The sequence below is a fragment of the Lontra canadensis genome, unplaced genomic scaffold, assembly GCF_010015895.1.
Source record: "Lontra canadensis isolate GAN:19392208 unplaced genomic scaffold, GSC_riverotter_1.0 scaffold31, whole genome shotgun sequence".
Lineage (NCBI taxonomy): Eukaryota > Metazoa > Chordata > Mammalia > Carnivora > Mustelidae > Lontra > Lontra canadensis.
The window spans coordinates 4,911,041-4,928,596 of NW_022631025.1; the positions used below are offsets into that span (position 1 = coordinate 4,911,041).

At 34.4% G+C, this 17,556-nt stretch overlaps 1 protein-coding gene and 1 non-coding gene across 3 annotated transcripts in view; one reads left to right on the forward strand and one right to left on the reverse strand.

Annotated features, from left to right (window-relative positions):
* The window catches only part of JAK2 (Janus kinase 2), a 131,915-nt gene that overhangs the window by 106,029 nt on the left and 8,330 nt on the right, over positions 1–17,556 (reverse strand). The window lies entirely within an intron of this gene.
* LOC116873109 lies at positions 7,995–8,098 on the forward strand. Its single transcript, XR_004383744.1, has one exon. It is a non-coding gene; the product is annotated as a U6 spliceosomal RNA (small nuclear RNA).

The window sequence follows — 17,556 nt, forward strand, 5'->3', positions numbered from 1 at the left end:
AGTGTCTTTCTTTCCAATAAATAAATATTTAAAATGTTGGGTTTTATTATTTTTTAAAAGATTTTATTTATTTATTTGACAGATTGATAGAGAGCACAAGTAAGCAGAGTGGCAGGCAGAGGGAGAGAGAGAAGCAGGCTCTCTGCTGAGCAGGGAACTGGATGCGAGGCTCAATCCCAGGCTCGATCGCAGCCGCTAAATCAACTGAGCCACCCAGGCACCCCTCAAAATGTTGGTTTTAAAAATAATTTTTAGTATATTCAACTTCTTTCCCAACAGAATCAAGTCTCTGAAATAAATAACTTAAGGAACCACCCTTATAAATATACCAAATTAATTCAACTGAATTACAACTAGTAGAGTTGATTCCTTAGATTAACAAATGGTAAATTTTACGTATCACGTTCTGCTTTGTCTGTTTTGAACTGACAATAAATCTCTGTGATGCAATTTAGCAGGTCTTCCAGCTTTTTTACACTATATAAGGAAAAAAAATCCAAATAAATTAATCAAATCATGTGAAAAGGGCATTTAATAATAAGAGCAGAAACTACTTATAAAGTTAAATAACCTACTGTCAAACAAAAACAAAACAAAACCAAAAAACCAAAACTTTAGTAAATAAGTCTTTTCTTGGAACTGTAGCCTTTCCAGGACTCCCTTATCCTCCATTTATGCAAAGTATTGCTTACATGCAAACCCAGTCAAAAAGATATGTTATCTTTAAGGCCACAGAGGTTCAAATCAAAAGAATTTCCCACAAAAGCACTTTGTTTTTTAAAAGAAATGCCCCCCAAAAGATATTCCCTCACCATTTTTAATCCCAAGGTCTGATTACGAATTCTAGCAGTTTCTAATAAAAGAGGCAAAAATACTAAGGCACAGCACAAAAACAGACTCTCACTCTTTAAGCCTGTTGGATCCTCTTAGTTCAAAATCACAGAAACTAGTCAAGAAAAAAGTTATGAACAGAAAAACATACAACACGGAGAACTTTCCCTCTGTTCCTTATCTACAATACCATTCTAGAAGACAAATGGTTGTCATCTCTCAAATCCCTCATCCTAACCCAATAAGCCCAGAAAATTCTTAGAGAATGGTTTGAGAAAAGCAGAAAACCTATCGCTAAAGCAGTTGGGAATGATATCTAAACACAATTTCTCACTATTCATTTTCATATAGATTCATATAGTTTTGCTTCTACAATTTAAAACAAAAATGTATGGTTGGGGCAAAATGTATGGTATGTGAATTACATCTGAATAAAACTTTTTTTTTTTTTTAAGTATGCCTTTTTTTAAAAGATTTTATTTATTCGTTTGACAGAGAAAGAGATAGTGAGAACAGGAACACAACCAGGGGGAGAGGCAGAAGAAGAAGTAGGCTCCTCACTGAGCAGGGAACCCCATATGGGGCTTGATCCCAGAACCCTGGGATCATAACCTGAGCTGAAGGCTCAACCGACTAAGCCACCCAGGAGCCCCAAAAGTATGCCTACTCTTAGAAGAAACATAGAGAATGTGAAACAATTCCCTCAGATACCTGTTAGCATCAAAACAAACTTTTGTTGTCTTTACCTCTTCTCATTCCTACTTCAGATTTGTTGGTTTCTACCAGATATATGGCTGCCAGACATACTTTTAAAGTTCATATTTGGCCAATTACATCTAACGCAATACCTCCCCCAAACTGTAATCAAACATCCAAGTACAGGGACAGCCAAGAAAAGTTACATAACATGAATTGCACAAGGGCAGAGAAAGTCCAATTTGAGCTTCTCATCAATGGTAATGGGAACATTATGTCTTCAACAGAAATCATCAGTGAGTAAGAACTTGGATCTACTTTTTAGCAACTATTGTGAAAAAAAGGTCTCAAGATATTTTTTTATCAAATGTAATTTCCCACAGTAATGACAAACACTGACTAAGAACTACAGTAGTAGAATGCTACAGAATTAAAGGGCCTCTTTTTCTGTATCTGTACATTCCTCAAAGGCTAACCTAACATTTGAGGAATGACAGCTAAAAAGGTAACAGCAAGAAGTATCAATTATTTTTTAGCCTCACCTACTTTTATTCATCACTTTAAGAAACTGTCTTTACTATACACTTCCATCTCAAATAAAAGGACCCTTTCCTAAAAAACCATATTCTGGTTTATTATTTCCCTTAGTTTTTGCTTCTATCACCTCTTTCATTGAGTAGAATTGTTCTTTGATATACTATTAAAAATGTCTTAAACAGCCTCAGGCTAACCTTAAAACAACTCTGGTATACATTTCATAAAATATTTTTGTACTGATTGCTAACTGCTCATATTTGGAATATATTCTAATTAATTTGTTGGAATTTAGTTTTCTTTAAGTTTTCTAATTAATTTGTTGGAATTTAAGTTTTTCTTTAAGTGTATGTTGGTTTCCATTATTCTCTACTATTACTTATAAAAATTAAAAGTAGAAAAAAAATCACTTAAAACCCATGTTCACAGAATGGAGCTTATTTTGGAGAATATACCACAATAATCCGTAACTGTCAAAGAAACTTCCTATGATATAGTAAAATCTAAAGGGCTGCTTTATGAATCCTTGACAAAACAAGAGAAAATGTCAGTACACTGTGCTCATTTCTGTATTTCCCCTCTCTCTTTACAAAGATATTTTAGGAGTAATTCAACCAAAACCTAGATATGTACCGAAATGTACAGATATGTACAGATATGTACCATGTTTGTTAGCTTATGAGAAATTCTGGAATTTTTAAACTTGTTCATGCCAAATTTTCTAGTCTAAATGTATTCCAATACTTTTCTGTTTATGTAGTATATCATCGGACTTCATTCAACTAACCTCATGTTCATTTACATGTTCAACATTTTCCAAAACAAAGATGTAACTTTTTGCCTCGAAAGCTCTTCATCTGGAGTAGAAAGGAAATAATGTGGACAGATATAAATCAATATATAAAGTGCTATAGTAACTGTAATAGAATACACATGGTGAAAGGACAGGGCTGTGTACTACCTAGATTTACCGCAAAGATTGACCTTTATTACTAACTGGACATTGGGGGAAACTGAGGAATCTAACCTGAATTTGAGATTTCCAACTGAACAACTAGGTATAAAGAAAGCAATGCTAAGCACCTAGATAGAGAAAAAGTAAGTTTGAAAGGAAAGTAGATTTTAGATATTTGGACTATAAAGCACCTATAAAACAATTACAAGGAAGATTCACAGTAATCAGTTTGCTATATGAGGAATTAAGAATGATTTCCTGGTTTAGGGTTTGAGAGGCTAGGTGTCCAGTGTCACAATTCACAGAGCAGGATGGAAGAATAGCTTTGGAAGAATGATGAATTCAGTTTGGCACATAACAAAACTGAGTTACCTATGATACATCCAGATTGGGATATCGTACAGGCTGCTAGATTCCTAAAAGCAAAGTGCAACATTATGGAGTTTTTGCTACAGATTTTTAAAGTCATTAAGCATAAGATACACATAAGGTATACAAGATCAGAAGAGGGTTATAACCAAGTTGTTGCAGTCCAAACATTTAAGAACTATCTGGAACTGTCAGAAATGGGGGAACATAAAGAGGAATGTAGCAGATTCTTGAAAAGAAATGGTCAAGAAGCAGGAGAAAAGTTGGAAGTGTTCACTTTGTAAAAATTCACTGTGCTATATGTATACTTCTGAGTAGTGTACTTTTCTGTATATATCTTAACAAAACTAAAGTTCCTTTAAAAAAAAAGAAAAGAGAAACGAGTGTCATGAGAAGATTTGTCAAATACTATGAAGAAGTTAAATAAGATAGAAACAGAAAGGGGAAAAATTCACTGAATTTAGCAATTAAGAAGTTAGCAAAAAACTAGGGAAGGTACTGAAGGGTAAAGATAGTTTTCCTTTCATTTTGTGTCATTATTTTTATTTTCTAACCTCATGCATGGTTTTCAACTTAGAATTCTTACCCAACAGAATAAAGTGATTTCAAATATTTAAATATTTGAAAAATATTTCAGAAGTCACTTTCTTAAGATACAACATACCAACCAAACCAAAGGAGTAAATCAAAAAGACATCAGGTCCAGAAGATCGATCCAACCCTGGACAGTAGTGAAGTTAAGTCACATGCTGAGAGACAGGTGGGCAGCAGACCTAAAGCACTCAGGACATTGGAAGGAAGACTTCAGAAAAAAGTGGGTACTAGGCTGCTTGCCATGAAGGAGTTAAAAACAAATACAAAACACAACATAACACAACACACTCACAGAGGATAAAGGAAAACTAAAAGAAAGGGGAAAAAAGGCAATTCCAGTGGAAGAAAACTTGACAAGAAAGGTGATGAAATTATAGCTTGCGTCTTGGCTCTGTAACAACCCTCAATATAATGTAAGCACTGTCATTGCTTTGCAAATTTAGAGCCATCTACAAAGCACTCAAGTGTTAATTATGGTTACCAGGCACAATGTAAATGTTCATCTTGATGTAAAAATGCAAGTGCTAGAGGCGGAGAGGTGAAGGCAAGGGAGTGGCTAAAGAGAAGCTGGGAAGAAGTACATTAATCCTAGAAAGTGAGAAATCAATACTGCCTACGATTTCTGGAACAAGAAATCAAGTTCTCAATATACTACTTCACCTTACGTGAAATGCATAATTTGAGGAAAGGGGGAGGGGAACAGTGCTTAGGTGAAATCAAGATTGAACTACAAAAAGTTACCCGTCAAAATGAACTGTAGAAAAGGACTGAAGTGGGAAGAAAAAAACTTCTCATTGTAACGGTTTCTGCATTATAAAGTCTTCTGTGTGATCTGATTTGTAGACCAACACCTATGAAATAACTGGGTGGAAGGAGGGGAGGGGGAGTGGAATTTAAGAGTAATGAGGAAAAGGAAATCAAGGCCACAAGGCTATTCTTAAGGATGAAGAGCAGAAAAGAGACAGGATAGCTGCTGATAGTGAAAGAAGGGGATTAAAAAAAAAAAAAAAAAAAAAAAGCTAAGAGATCATTCTTAAGCTACCAGAGCTAATACGAAAGAAACAGGGAAAAATAAAGGGGGAAGGTGTTAGCCCTAGGAGGACAGGGACAGGATCAAGCGCACAAGGAATACAATATAAAACACCAAACAAACAAACGAACAAAAAAAAACAGAAGAACGTGACCAGAGATTGGTACAATTAACAGTTCACTTCAGAGATTGTCAAACTTGAGATAATAACAAGGTTCCATTAGAATGAGGTTATAAGAAAGGAGTAATGGTGTCAAGTTTGGATGACACTGCAGAGTCAGATATATTAAAAAACTTTAAAGTGTCTTTAGGTGAGTTCTTCACCTCGACAATGACATAACCTATGATAATGGCAGAAAAAAAGGGGTTTAGAGGAAAACCAGGTTAGATGCCAAAAATTCTCAACTAACAACATAGGAGTAGGCAAGGAAAGCACACCAGAGGGCAACAGGAGGGACTGAGGATGGCGTAATCTGTAACATACTAATCTCAAAGGACAAGATTTTTGGTTTCTGTATTAGGGTGATAAATATTACCCTATGGAAGCATCAATGTAAATACTTCCTCTACACCCTAGGTAGATATGATGTGATACCTTTAGGAAAGGCAACATCAGTGAAGGTTCTCTACCTTCTCTACCTTCACTGATGTTGCCTTTCCTAAAGGTATCACATCATTATCTACCCTATCTATCTACCCAAGAAAAGAAATGGTCAAGAGACTAATGCTATAGAAAACTGAATTTATAAGGGAAAGGGGAATTCGGAAGCATCCTGTAAGAAGGACTGGAAGGCAATCAGCTGAAAAAGTAGAAACAGTAAGACAAGAATATGTAAGGAAATATTTGCTGGCAGTATATGACAATTCTGAATACAATGAAGTCTGTAAAATACCAATTTACAGGAAATGCAGAGAACAGAGAACACCCTAAAAACGTGATCAGAAAAATCTAGACTATGGGAAATTATAACCAACATGTTTAAGAAAGAAAAAAAAAAAAAGACAAGGGATGCAGGAAACATAGATTGTAAAGTTACAATGTATGGACCTCATTTGGCTCCCGTTTAAAAAAAAAAACACAAAAACCTAAAACCATTTTTAAAAGCCATTTATGATATATCAGGCATTCAGAAATTTGATTGCTTGCTGAATATTTAAAGATATGAAGGAATTATAATGTTTTTAATTTTAAAAACTGTTCCTATATCTTAGGGATGTATACTGAAATATTAATGGAAGAAATAATATGATGTCTACAATATGCTTCAAAATAACACAGTAACAGGGAAAGCAGGTAGCACAGAGTAAGATGCTACAGGCAATAAGGACTACTGCAGTCGAGTGATTGGTGTGTAAGAGTTCATTGTACCATTATGTTTACTTTTGTATGTTCAAAATTCTCCCTAAGAAAAAAGCTTTTTTAAAGGATGTTTGCTATATTTCATCTATCATTTCTTATGAGTGGTTTCAGGTTACTCAATCAGAAAATTTCAGGAAATGAAATCCCGGATTTTATTTTGTATTTTACAATTCATCTCTCTCATACATTTAAAAGCAATGGTTGTTCATAACATTTACTACAAAATTTTTTGTTTAAAGATTCTGATCTCTCAGTATAATAAAAGTGGTATTAGGTACTGACAGGTTTTTAAAAACGGAAAACTTAAAAAGCAACACGTAAAACTGAAACTTTTAGATGAGACTAAGATGACAGGGGGCATTTGACACCTCTTTGCTTATTTATCAGAAGAAGTATACTAAATAACTTTTGAGCTTTTTAAGTAAAAGTGAATATTTAAGTATATATGTCAAAAATTTTTAGGTTAACAATTGAAAGAAAAGATTTATAATCTATAAAATGGCAGGAAAAAAATTAAAAGGAAAAGCTGGCAAAACATTTTTAAGTCCAAATGTCAACAAATACAATAAATGTTAAATAGTAAGCCTATGAAACCCACCTTCTAGAAGACAAAGAACATCAGACTGTATTTTTTTTGAGATTTTATTTATTTTTTTGAGAGAGAAAGAAAGAGAGACAGAGAGAGACAGGGAATGTGTGTGTGTGTACAAGCAGGAGGATGGGCAGAGGGACAAGCAGACTCCCCACTGAAGGAGTAGCCCGAGGCAGGGCTGGAGCCCAGGATTCTGAGATCAAGACCTTAGCCAAAGTCAGATGTTTAACCAACTGAGCCACCCTGGCACCCAGTGCAGATTTCCTTTTTGAAATCAATGTATACAGTGCTTAGGAGAGACACATAACAAAACCATACAGAAAAGTTAACCAAAAAAGAACATTTTTGTCAAGCTGACAGGTGCCAGATGGTACTAATCCTTGTGATTTTAAGCCAAACTAAAAGAAGGTAACTACAAAATACAAATCAATAAGTAAAAGAAACACCAATGGAAAAAGGAGCGAAAGATATGAATAGATCAACAAAAAAGATGGGGGGCTCCTGGGTGGCTCAGTGGGTTAAAGCCTCTGCCTTTGGCTCGGGTCATGATCTCAGGGTCCTGGGATCGAGCCCCACATCGGGCTCTCTGTTCCGTGGGGAGCCTGCTTCCTGCTCTCTCTGCCTGCCTCTCTGCCTGCTTGTGATCTCTGTCTGTCAAACAAACAAACAAACAAACAAATAAATAAATGCAAAGAAGATGGTAGGTCTCACTTGTAGTTAAGTAAATGCAAATCAAGATACCAAATCATATTCATCAGGTTGCCAAAATTAAGGAGTCTGAAGATACCAAGTGTGGATGAGAAGATGTAGAGCCCTTCAAACAACTGGTTTTAGAGAGCAATTAGTCACATTTAACTGATCTGAAGATACAACTACCCTACAAACCAGAAATTCCATTTCCGGTTATGACCCTAGAGAAATTAATATACCACTGCATGATGTTCACAGTAGCATTATTTGTAATGATAAAAAAACATAGTTTCAATACTACATACACTAAATAATTATAAATATAAATAAATATAAATAAATAATAGTTTTAACAGTACATACACTAAAATTAGAACAATACAGAGACAATTAGTATGGCCCCTGTGCAAGGATGGCATGCAAATTCATGAAGTACTCTGTATTTCTGGGGAAAAAGAGAGAGACAAAGCAAGAAACAGACTCTTAACTATAGAAGAACAAACTGATGGTTACCAAAAGGGAGGTAGATCGGGGGATGTGGGAAATAAGTGATGGGGATTAAGGAGTACACTTGTGATGAGCACTGAGAAATGTATGGAATTGCTGAATCACTGTACTATAAACCTGAAACTAATATAACACTGTATGTTAACTATACTGAAATTAAAATGAAAACTTAATAAAACAAATACCTAAATGTCCATCAGTAGAAAAAATGGTATATAAATTATAGATGGTATAAATGGTATATAAATTATATAAAAATGGTATATAAATTATATAAGATTCTATATAATGGCCATATATATGGCCACTACTTCATATATTATTCATATTCATAATTTGTAATTATCATAATTATTCTTCAATTTTATGAATGAACTAGAGTTTATCTCAAAACATGGATAAATGAATGTCATAAAGATAAGTGAGGTTTAAAAAGCAAGTTTTAGCAGGAGATTGATATTTTTGCACGATACAATTTATTTAAGGTTTAAACCCATGATTTACTACTACATATTATTCACTGATACATATATGCAGTAGAAGTTTAAAATATGCATGCAAATGATACTAACTTCAGGCTAGTGGTTATGTCTAGTGAGGTAAATGGGGGAGACACAGGAGTAGGAATATGTAGATGAGCTTCAACTGTGTCTACAATATTTATTTCTTTAAAAAAATAAGATATAAAGCAAAAAGTAGCCAAATACTGTTAATTTCACAGCCCTTTGCGCCTGCCACATGCCCCACAAGCATAGCTTCCCTACATTTCCAAGAAGAGTTAGCAGGTTAAAGATGCAAATACTAACAAAGTTTCCCAAAGCACAGTGAAGCTCTCAGGGGCTACCGGTGGATCACTTAGAGCATCAACTACAGCCATGCTATATACAATTACGCTATTAGTAAAGAGAACAAAAAGATAAAAGGAGATGTGGTCTATGCTCTATTGACTACTTGATCCAGGACTTGTTCTTCCTCAATTTCTGCTTGAAAACTGAGTCATGCTAATTTTAATAATGTTAATTACACGTAAACTGACTGTATTTTCTTTAAAGAGAGAGTGAACACTCTTCTTTTGTCAAAAACAGAATGTCCTCCCAACACGGCATAAGAAAAATAGAGTCTAGAAATAACGTTATCTAGAATAGAGGAAAATACATTGAGGAAAAAAATTTTTTAAAAAGATATAACTTTTTAAGTGTTTTTATCTCATATTCACACCATCCAATCCATTACGCTACACATTTTGTTTGAATACAAATATTAGAGGAAAAAAATGCCATAAAGTCAGAAATGGTAGAGACTATTATATTAAGTACATTTACCATGAAACCATCAGCTAAATTTTGTGAAGGCAGGGGTTTTGAATGCTTTAAAACCAAAGTACTTTAGTTGTGGGAGGGGAGGTATCACATACTTTAATTATCCAAAACCTAGAAATGCTTGCTAAAGAGAAAGGTCCTCTGTGAATTTGATATAGTAAACCAAAAGACGGTACATAAAAAGCAGTTAGTTATTTGCTGATCTTGCTTTATTTGTGCATACACAGACTCTTTCCCTATCTAAAATATGCTTTAAAAGCTGTATAAAAGCACTAATAGTAAAAAAGGACTAAGGAAGGAATGTCTGGGATAATACAAGAATCTCACTGATTAGATAGGGACATGTGTATCACCTAAAAACAAGATTAAATGCAAAAGAGGGTTTTTTGTTTTTTTTAATGCAGATCCCGTGAAATTCTATGTGAATTTGATAGGCATTAAAAGTTCTTACCATTAGGGATGGGATTTTTTTTATTTTTGCATAGTTTGTACTTCAAACTGTCCACTAGAAATATTATACCAGGAAAGAAGGAAAGAAGTTAGTTCTTATCTTTAATTGGATTCTCCTTATTATTGGTGAATATAAGTAGGTATATTTGTTGTCCATGTATATTTCTTTATGAGTTGTCTGTGGCTTTTTCCTATTTTTTCTTTGTTGTATTTGTCATATACACATTTGTCAGAAAAATAACATAAAAATTTACCCCACTGTATATTAAAACTTACTATTAAAAAAACTATAACCAAAACAGTACTAGCATACACATAGATCAGTGGACCAAAACAGCATCCAGAAATAAATCCAAGTATATATGGGAACTCAAGGTAATAACGATGACATATCAACACAGTAAAAAAAGATACTTGTTTACAAAAGGCACTAGCATAACTGACAGTACAACCAGAGTAAACATGCTAAACTTATACTTTATATAAAAAAAATAACCTATGAATAAATATTTAACAAAATAAAATACTTCCAAAATAAAGTATAAAAAAATACTGGAAGAATCTTTGGGAAACTTTTACCTGGAACCAAAAACTTTGTTATACAAAATGAGAAACCCAAAACTCATATAACAAAAGTCAAACAAATTGACTGTATGAGTCCATATTTACTTTGGCTAATAAAGTGTTTTTTAAGGACACATGGGTGGCTCAGTTGGTTTAACATCTGCCTTTGGCTCGGGTCATGATCTCAGGGTTCTGGGATCAAGTCCCACATGGGGCTTCCTGCTCAGTGGGGAGCCTGCTTTTCCCTCTCCCTCTGCTTGCTGCTCCCCCTGCTTGTGCATGTGCACTCTCTCTGACAAATAAATATATAAAATCTTTAAATAAATAAATAAATAAATGCAGTGATTTTTTATAACCACTTGAATTTTAATGCTTTAGGCAAGACATGGATCTCCCTTTTTCCCTACTATCTTACGTAACCAGCCTTTTTATACACATTAATGACAGTGAAGTCATTCAAGTTTTATAAATGTACAATAAAAAGATCTATTACACTAAATTTTCAATCTCTCCAGAGAAAAGGAACCATAAATAAACCAAAAGATACAGACTCAGAGAAAACATTTGAAATTCATGTATCAAAAAAGGAATAGGTATCTCCGATCTCTAAGAGCCCCACAAACTGATAAAAGGCACAGAATTCTTTTGTGTGCCTAGAAAAATAACAATGTATCACAACCTTCCACCAAATACGTATTTTTGAGCACATACGAAATATTTATAAAAACTGACCTTAAGGAACATATGCTTAAAAATTAAAAAAAGAAAACAACTAAAATTAAACATAACAAAATCTAAACATTACTTCAAAGTTCATTTAACTGTTAATGGCAACAATCTCTGCAATGAGTATATACATTTATTTCACTTTTCCATTATACTTCTCTTTGTATTTGGATCTTACTCCTTCAAAATGACTTAAAACATTTTCTAAATACTATAAATTTGTAAATACTCTAAATACTCTAATTTGTAAATACTCTAAATACTCTAAATTTGTAAATACTCTAAAAATCATTCCTGTTAGCTCTTCTTACTTTCTCCCTTACACATTTGAAGTTGGATATTTTCAGTAAATTTTTTTGGTGCGTTTTAAATCCCTCCACTTTAATTACTTCTATACCAAAAAATCTTTTGTATATGTACATCATTTTCAAACCTAACATCTAAGCAAAAATCAATACAGGAAATAAAGACTGAAGACTACATACAATTATAAATATCATAATCAAAAGAGTTTTAAAAGCTGAGAAAAAAACATACGCTACGAGGTTTTAATATAATCAGGTTTAATATAATCAAATTAATCAGTAAAAAAAATAGACAAAGAACAAGGACAGGCATTTCACAAAAAAATACAAGTATTCCATAAAATGAAAACATGGTCAGTGTCATTAATAATCAGAGAAAGTTAAATAAAAACAAGTTACGTTTTGCCCTTTTTGACTGGCAAAGATTAAGAAGACTGGCAATACCCAGTGCTGGCAAGGATATGAAAGAAACAAGACTATCTAAGAATTTGTCCTTTTAAAAAAGGTAAGAGTAATGGGATGCATATCTATGAATTCTATGAAACATTTTATAATAACGAAAAAAATCTTAAATAACATTAAAGGGATCCGATAACATATTGTATACTTAGTCAATAAAAATACTATGAAGATACTAAAAATGATAGCTTACATCATGGCTTTCATTATATCCTCAGCATTATATCCTGTGCATAGCACAAAATGGACACTGAGTAAGTGTTTACTAAATTACTATGATAATGATCTATTTAATGATTGATTAAATGCTAACTGACTGGTTGAGTGTGTGTGTAGGTGGGTAAGTGACTACGCTGACCCACAGAGTGATGTGAGTGACTGACAGAGCTGCTGAATGAATGAGTGACCAATGGAATGGGTAAATAACAGATCAAGAGAGTAAGCAGCTGACCAAGTGAGTTGAGTGACCCCCTGACTGCATGAAAAAAGGACTGAATGAAAGAACAATTGAATGAATCGCTAATCATTGAAATGGAAAGATCTCTATAATACATTGCGGAGTTACACCTCACATGAGAATACACAGGACACTATTCATGTCGCTATACAGAAACATCCAGAAAGATAAACAAAACTTGTTAAGCAAGTTCTGTCACAATCAAGAAGCACTTGCAATTCTTTTTACCCCTTTGATTGATGAATATAATTTTTAATGGCCACTTTTACTCACTTGAGTCTTACTATTTGAAGAGATACTGTTCAAAGCTTGTATACTACTACTGCTCTTCACAACAGTATATACAAATATGCAAATACGTATCTTTTAAAATACTATAATTCTTTCACATAAGAAGCAAGAGATCTAAGATGAATACGTAATCAGTTTTGAGACTGGAAAAAAACAGAAGGAGAACAGATACTCACTTAAGGATACTAAAACCACCATTTTACCTGGCACCAGTCACAAAAGTAACATGTATAACAGGCAACAATTTAAATCACCTTCTGAGAAACCAGATGTGAATGATACACAAACAGAAAGGTGAGAAAATAGAAATTATTCTGCAAATTTAACCCCTTCCCTATTTTTAGTCTTAGGAGTAGCTTTTGAGCTACTTCTTAGAATCATATATATATGTGTATATGTGTGTGTGTTCTATATAGACACACACACACATACACACACACACACACACACACACACATATATATATATATATATATAAAACACATGCAAAAAATGTTGATAAAGATGGAGGAAAGTGCTTCAAATACATTTTAAAAGTTGGGAGGGGTCACCTTTAAGATTCCTCTGAAAAACCATTATATTCCAACCCTGTATCACAAGAAGTTTTTTAAATACTTTTTTTTAATTTTAAGAAGTGATGTGTTTGCCTATAGAAAATAAAGTTGTACAGGAAATTTAACTCTACTAGTGAGGTATTTAACACTATCATTTGCTACTAACATTCAAAACAAATCTAAGCTATTGAAAACAGTATGAATTTAAATTCGTAATAATTTCAAAAATACAACATGCTAGAAGAATATTATTTCAGATATTTTAAAGATTATAAATGCATCAAATAAAAAATAAAATTAAGCATGGATAAACAAGCAAATAATGAGGAATAAACACAAAAACTCTCTAGACATTGAAGCATTTTCTAATTTGAATGAATTTCCACTTTCTCAATTTCCCATCATAAATTAGACTGACTATAATTCACTGTTTTCTTCTCTGGGTCATTCCCTAGCCCTAAAATCCTCTCCTAATGAATCTTGCCATGTCAAACCCTTATGAAACCAATATATTGGAACTTGAGGGGGTTCAAGTCTCAAATGGACTACCCTGCAGATTGCTATTATGAAACCACAAACTTCTCTTTATACGCAAGAGATAAACCATATTGTTAGTTTTTAACAATTTAAGGCCAAAAATTGATTAATAAAAGCAACTCACAAGTTAATATCTATTCATTAAATACAAAAAAACCCACCTCACAATAAATTCAAAAAAAGTAGAATAAAAACAGAAAACCAAGGTTAAATGCAAGTGTAAAATAAAAGAAAGAAACTTAATCATTAAATTGAATAGGCACAAAGATCTGCTTATATCTCTGAACTGTTACTCATTTTCTTTTCAAACATGTGAATTCCTTCCATATGCTAAATATTGTGTAGGACCTGAAAATAAAGAAATTACTAGAAACACTCCCTGACCTAGAAATCATAGTAGTTTCACATGAGCCACTACTGGAACAAAACAAAGGCTGGAAATAGGCCCAACTATATATGCAATTTAAAATATTAGCATATCCCACAGCAAAGAAAAGATGGATTATTCAACAGATAGTGTTGAAACAACCATCTGAGGGGAGAAAGTTGGATCCCATCTTATACCTTGCACCAATATAAACTCCAGGTGGATCAAGAAAGCATGGGAGAGTTTCAAAATATAAAGAGCAGAGAAGGGGGATCTAAGTATAATTTAAAAATAAATAAATAAATGGGATGACTAACAAAAAGAATAGCATAAAAACCCAAAATGTATGTGTGACCAAAAAAAAAAAAAAAAAAAAAATCACAGAACAGAGTCAAAAAGATAAGAAGACAACCTGGGGAAAATATTTTACAATTTATTTCACAAACACAGAGCTATTATCCTTGATCTAGAAAGAGTTCCATTAAATCAAAGTAAGAGATCAACAATCCAACAGAAAATGGGCTGGTGGGCACCTGGGTGGCTCTGTCAGTTAAGCCTCTGACTCTTGGTTTCAGCTCCGATTATCACCTCAGAGTCCGGGGACTGAACCCTAAGGTATGCTTCATGCTCAGCTGAAAGTCTGCTTGAGATTCTCTCCCTCTGCCCCTGCCCCCACTCACACATGCTTGGTAGGCGCTCTCTCTCCCCTTCTGGAATAAATAGATCTTTAAAAAAGAAGAAGAAGAAGAAAAGAAAATGGCCCAGAATATGAGTGAACAATTCTCAGAAAAGGAAAATTTAAAGCAAACTAGAATTGTAAGATTCCATTTGTTATATCTTAAATTGACAAAGATCAAACCATCAAAAACAGGTGTGGAAAAGTACAAACCGGCATTTCTATGAAGATCAGTTTGACAATATTTATTGAAATTAGCAACATATACCATTTCTGAATCAGCAATTTCTCTTCTATTTAATCTACAGCTATGGCTGTATACATGCATATCAACATATGTACAAAGATATTTAATACTTTTTGAATTCTAAAACACTTTTCTAAAATACATTTGAATTCTATTTAAATGTGTGGACTGTTCAAAAAATTTTTTGAGTGAATAAAGAGAAAATACAGACAACTCTTTCAAAGAGTTTTAAAGAGAATGGACCATGGGGCAGTCTTTAAATTCTTTTTTTAAAAGTCTCTCAAAGAGACTGTGGAGTCAAGCAGTGGTATAAAATGGGAACTGGCAAACTTTAGCTCCCAGGTCAAATTTGCCAGTTGACTGTTTTTGTAAATAAATCTTTACAAGCCCATTCATTTATGTACTGTCTATGGTTGCTTGTGCACCAAAAAGGTAGAGCTGAGTAGTTGCTGCAAAGATAATCTTGCCCACAAAACCTAAAATATTTACTATCTGGTCCGTAATAGAAAAACTTTGCCAATCCCTATTTGTTTGGTTTTTTAAAGGCTTAAAATATATTTTAGTAAGTTGATGCTGCACTACGGCTCCATTTCTCAGAAAAACTCCAAAGATACCAGGGACAAATCAAACATGGTATACCAATAAAAAAGAGCACGGCGTAACTACCTAAGATAGGCAAGGCTAAGAGCTACTGTCCAACTGTTCAGCACACAGCAACCCTGTTACCAAGACTACTAGGCCTATCAAGAAAAGCTGTAAACAGCAACATCACAGACACAAAAGGGCTGTTCCTGTGCCAACCCATTTCAAATCAGTGATTCTCAGTCTGGTCCCCAAACCAACATTATCAGCATCATCTGGACACTTAGAAATGCAAATTATTGGGTCCCATTCTAGACCTTCTGAAACAGAAATTCTGGGGGTGGTGCCCAGCAATTTGTATTTCAGTTGGCTCTCCAGGTAATTACCACCAGTTTAGGGGATAGTTCTTGTACAGCCAAGGAACAGGTAAGGACACATCTGAGGTTTTGAGTTTACATAATTAAAGGGGCTTGAAGAGACTTAATGAAAGCGAAAGGCCCCAACAAGGCTGTTGGTGAGAGTTTCAAGGCAATTAAGGAAAATACTACTGGGAAGCTGAATAAAAGGAGACCCTTGTTATGTAATAGCAGAATGTCTGGCAAAACTATGACCTAAAGTAACATAGGAAATGTAGTATCTACCTAATGAGTCAAGGAGACTCTAGGTAGAATGCTGAAGAAGCAAGGGGAGGCTTCTTCTAGTTGCCTTCCTGAGAGAGTAGAGAGATGAACTAAAGAATGAGCCATTTTGAGTGCCTGGGTGGCTCATGGGTTAAGCCTCTGCCTTCGGCTCAGGTCCTGATCCCCGGGTCCTGGGATCGAGCCCCATATTGGGCTCTCTGTCCAGCGGGAAGCCTGCTTCCTCCTCTCTCTCTCTATGCCTGCCTCTCTGGCTATTTGTGATCTCTCTATGCCAAATAAAATCTTAACCAAAAAAAAAAAAAAAAAAGAATGAGCCATTCACTTTTTGAATGCAATTTCAAGCAAATGTAAAGGGCTGAGAATACCCTTCTCAGCCAGCAAAATGTTCTTAAAGTAAGAGAGCTTCAGGGCAAAGATTAAATCTAGAGTGGGACTGTAAGATCCACCGTTAAAACCTCAGAAAGATCCAAGTTAGTACCTCACTGATCCTTTCAAACAAAAAAATTACCTACAGATCTTAAGGGTACTGCTCCACAGTAGCCTCACAGGGAGCCTAAGGTAAGAAAAGGCTCCTCTAAGAGATTTGTAAGTATGGCTTTTGTCTGATGGAGGAGATTATGACCTGATACATAGGAAGTCCACAAATTTTTTTAAAAGAGCTACATCGGCTTAGAATGAAGGGGACAGTAACTACCTAAAAATGAGGCTTTGGGACCCTGAATGACTATAAGCAGCAAACAAGTTCCAATGGTTACTCAGTTGCAAAGACGGTTCAGGTCTTTTGGGAAAAAAAGAATGATTCAGAAAGCGAACTCAATGACCAAAAGAAGCAGTTATGGCCCACTGGGAACAATTATGGTCAGTAACACTGAGCCCTACTCAAGGAACTGCCAACATATGCCTGCTGGGTTTCATATTTGTTTTAGACTACCATATGCTCCCTTGTCCCTCTTTTTGAACAAGAATTCTAAGGCAATTAACATGTGCCTTTCCAGTCTAGTATGTTAACCCTGTGGGGGCACAGTCCTTGTCTCTTCGCAGGTCTTCAGCTAAAGAGTAATCACTCTCAAGAAACAGACCCAAGGAACCTCAACAGCATCTGGACTTAGATGATGAGATACTAGATTCTGAGCTGATGTCATGATGGGACATAAATTAGAGACCTCTGAGGAGGGAGTTAGTGTATTTTGCATGTGAGAGGCATGTGAGAGACATATGAAGTG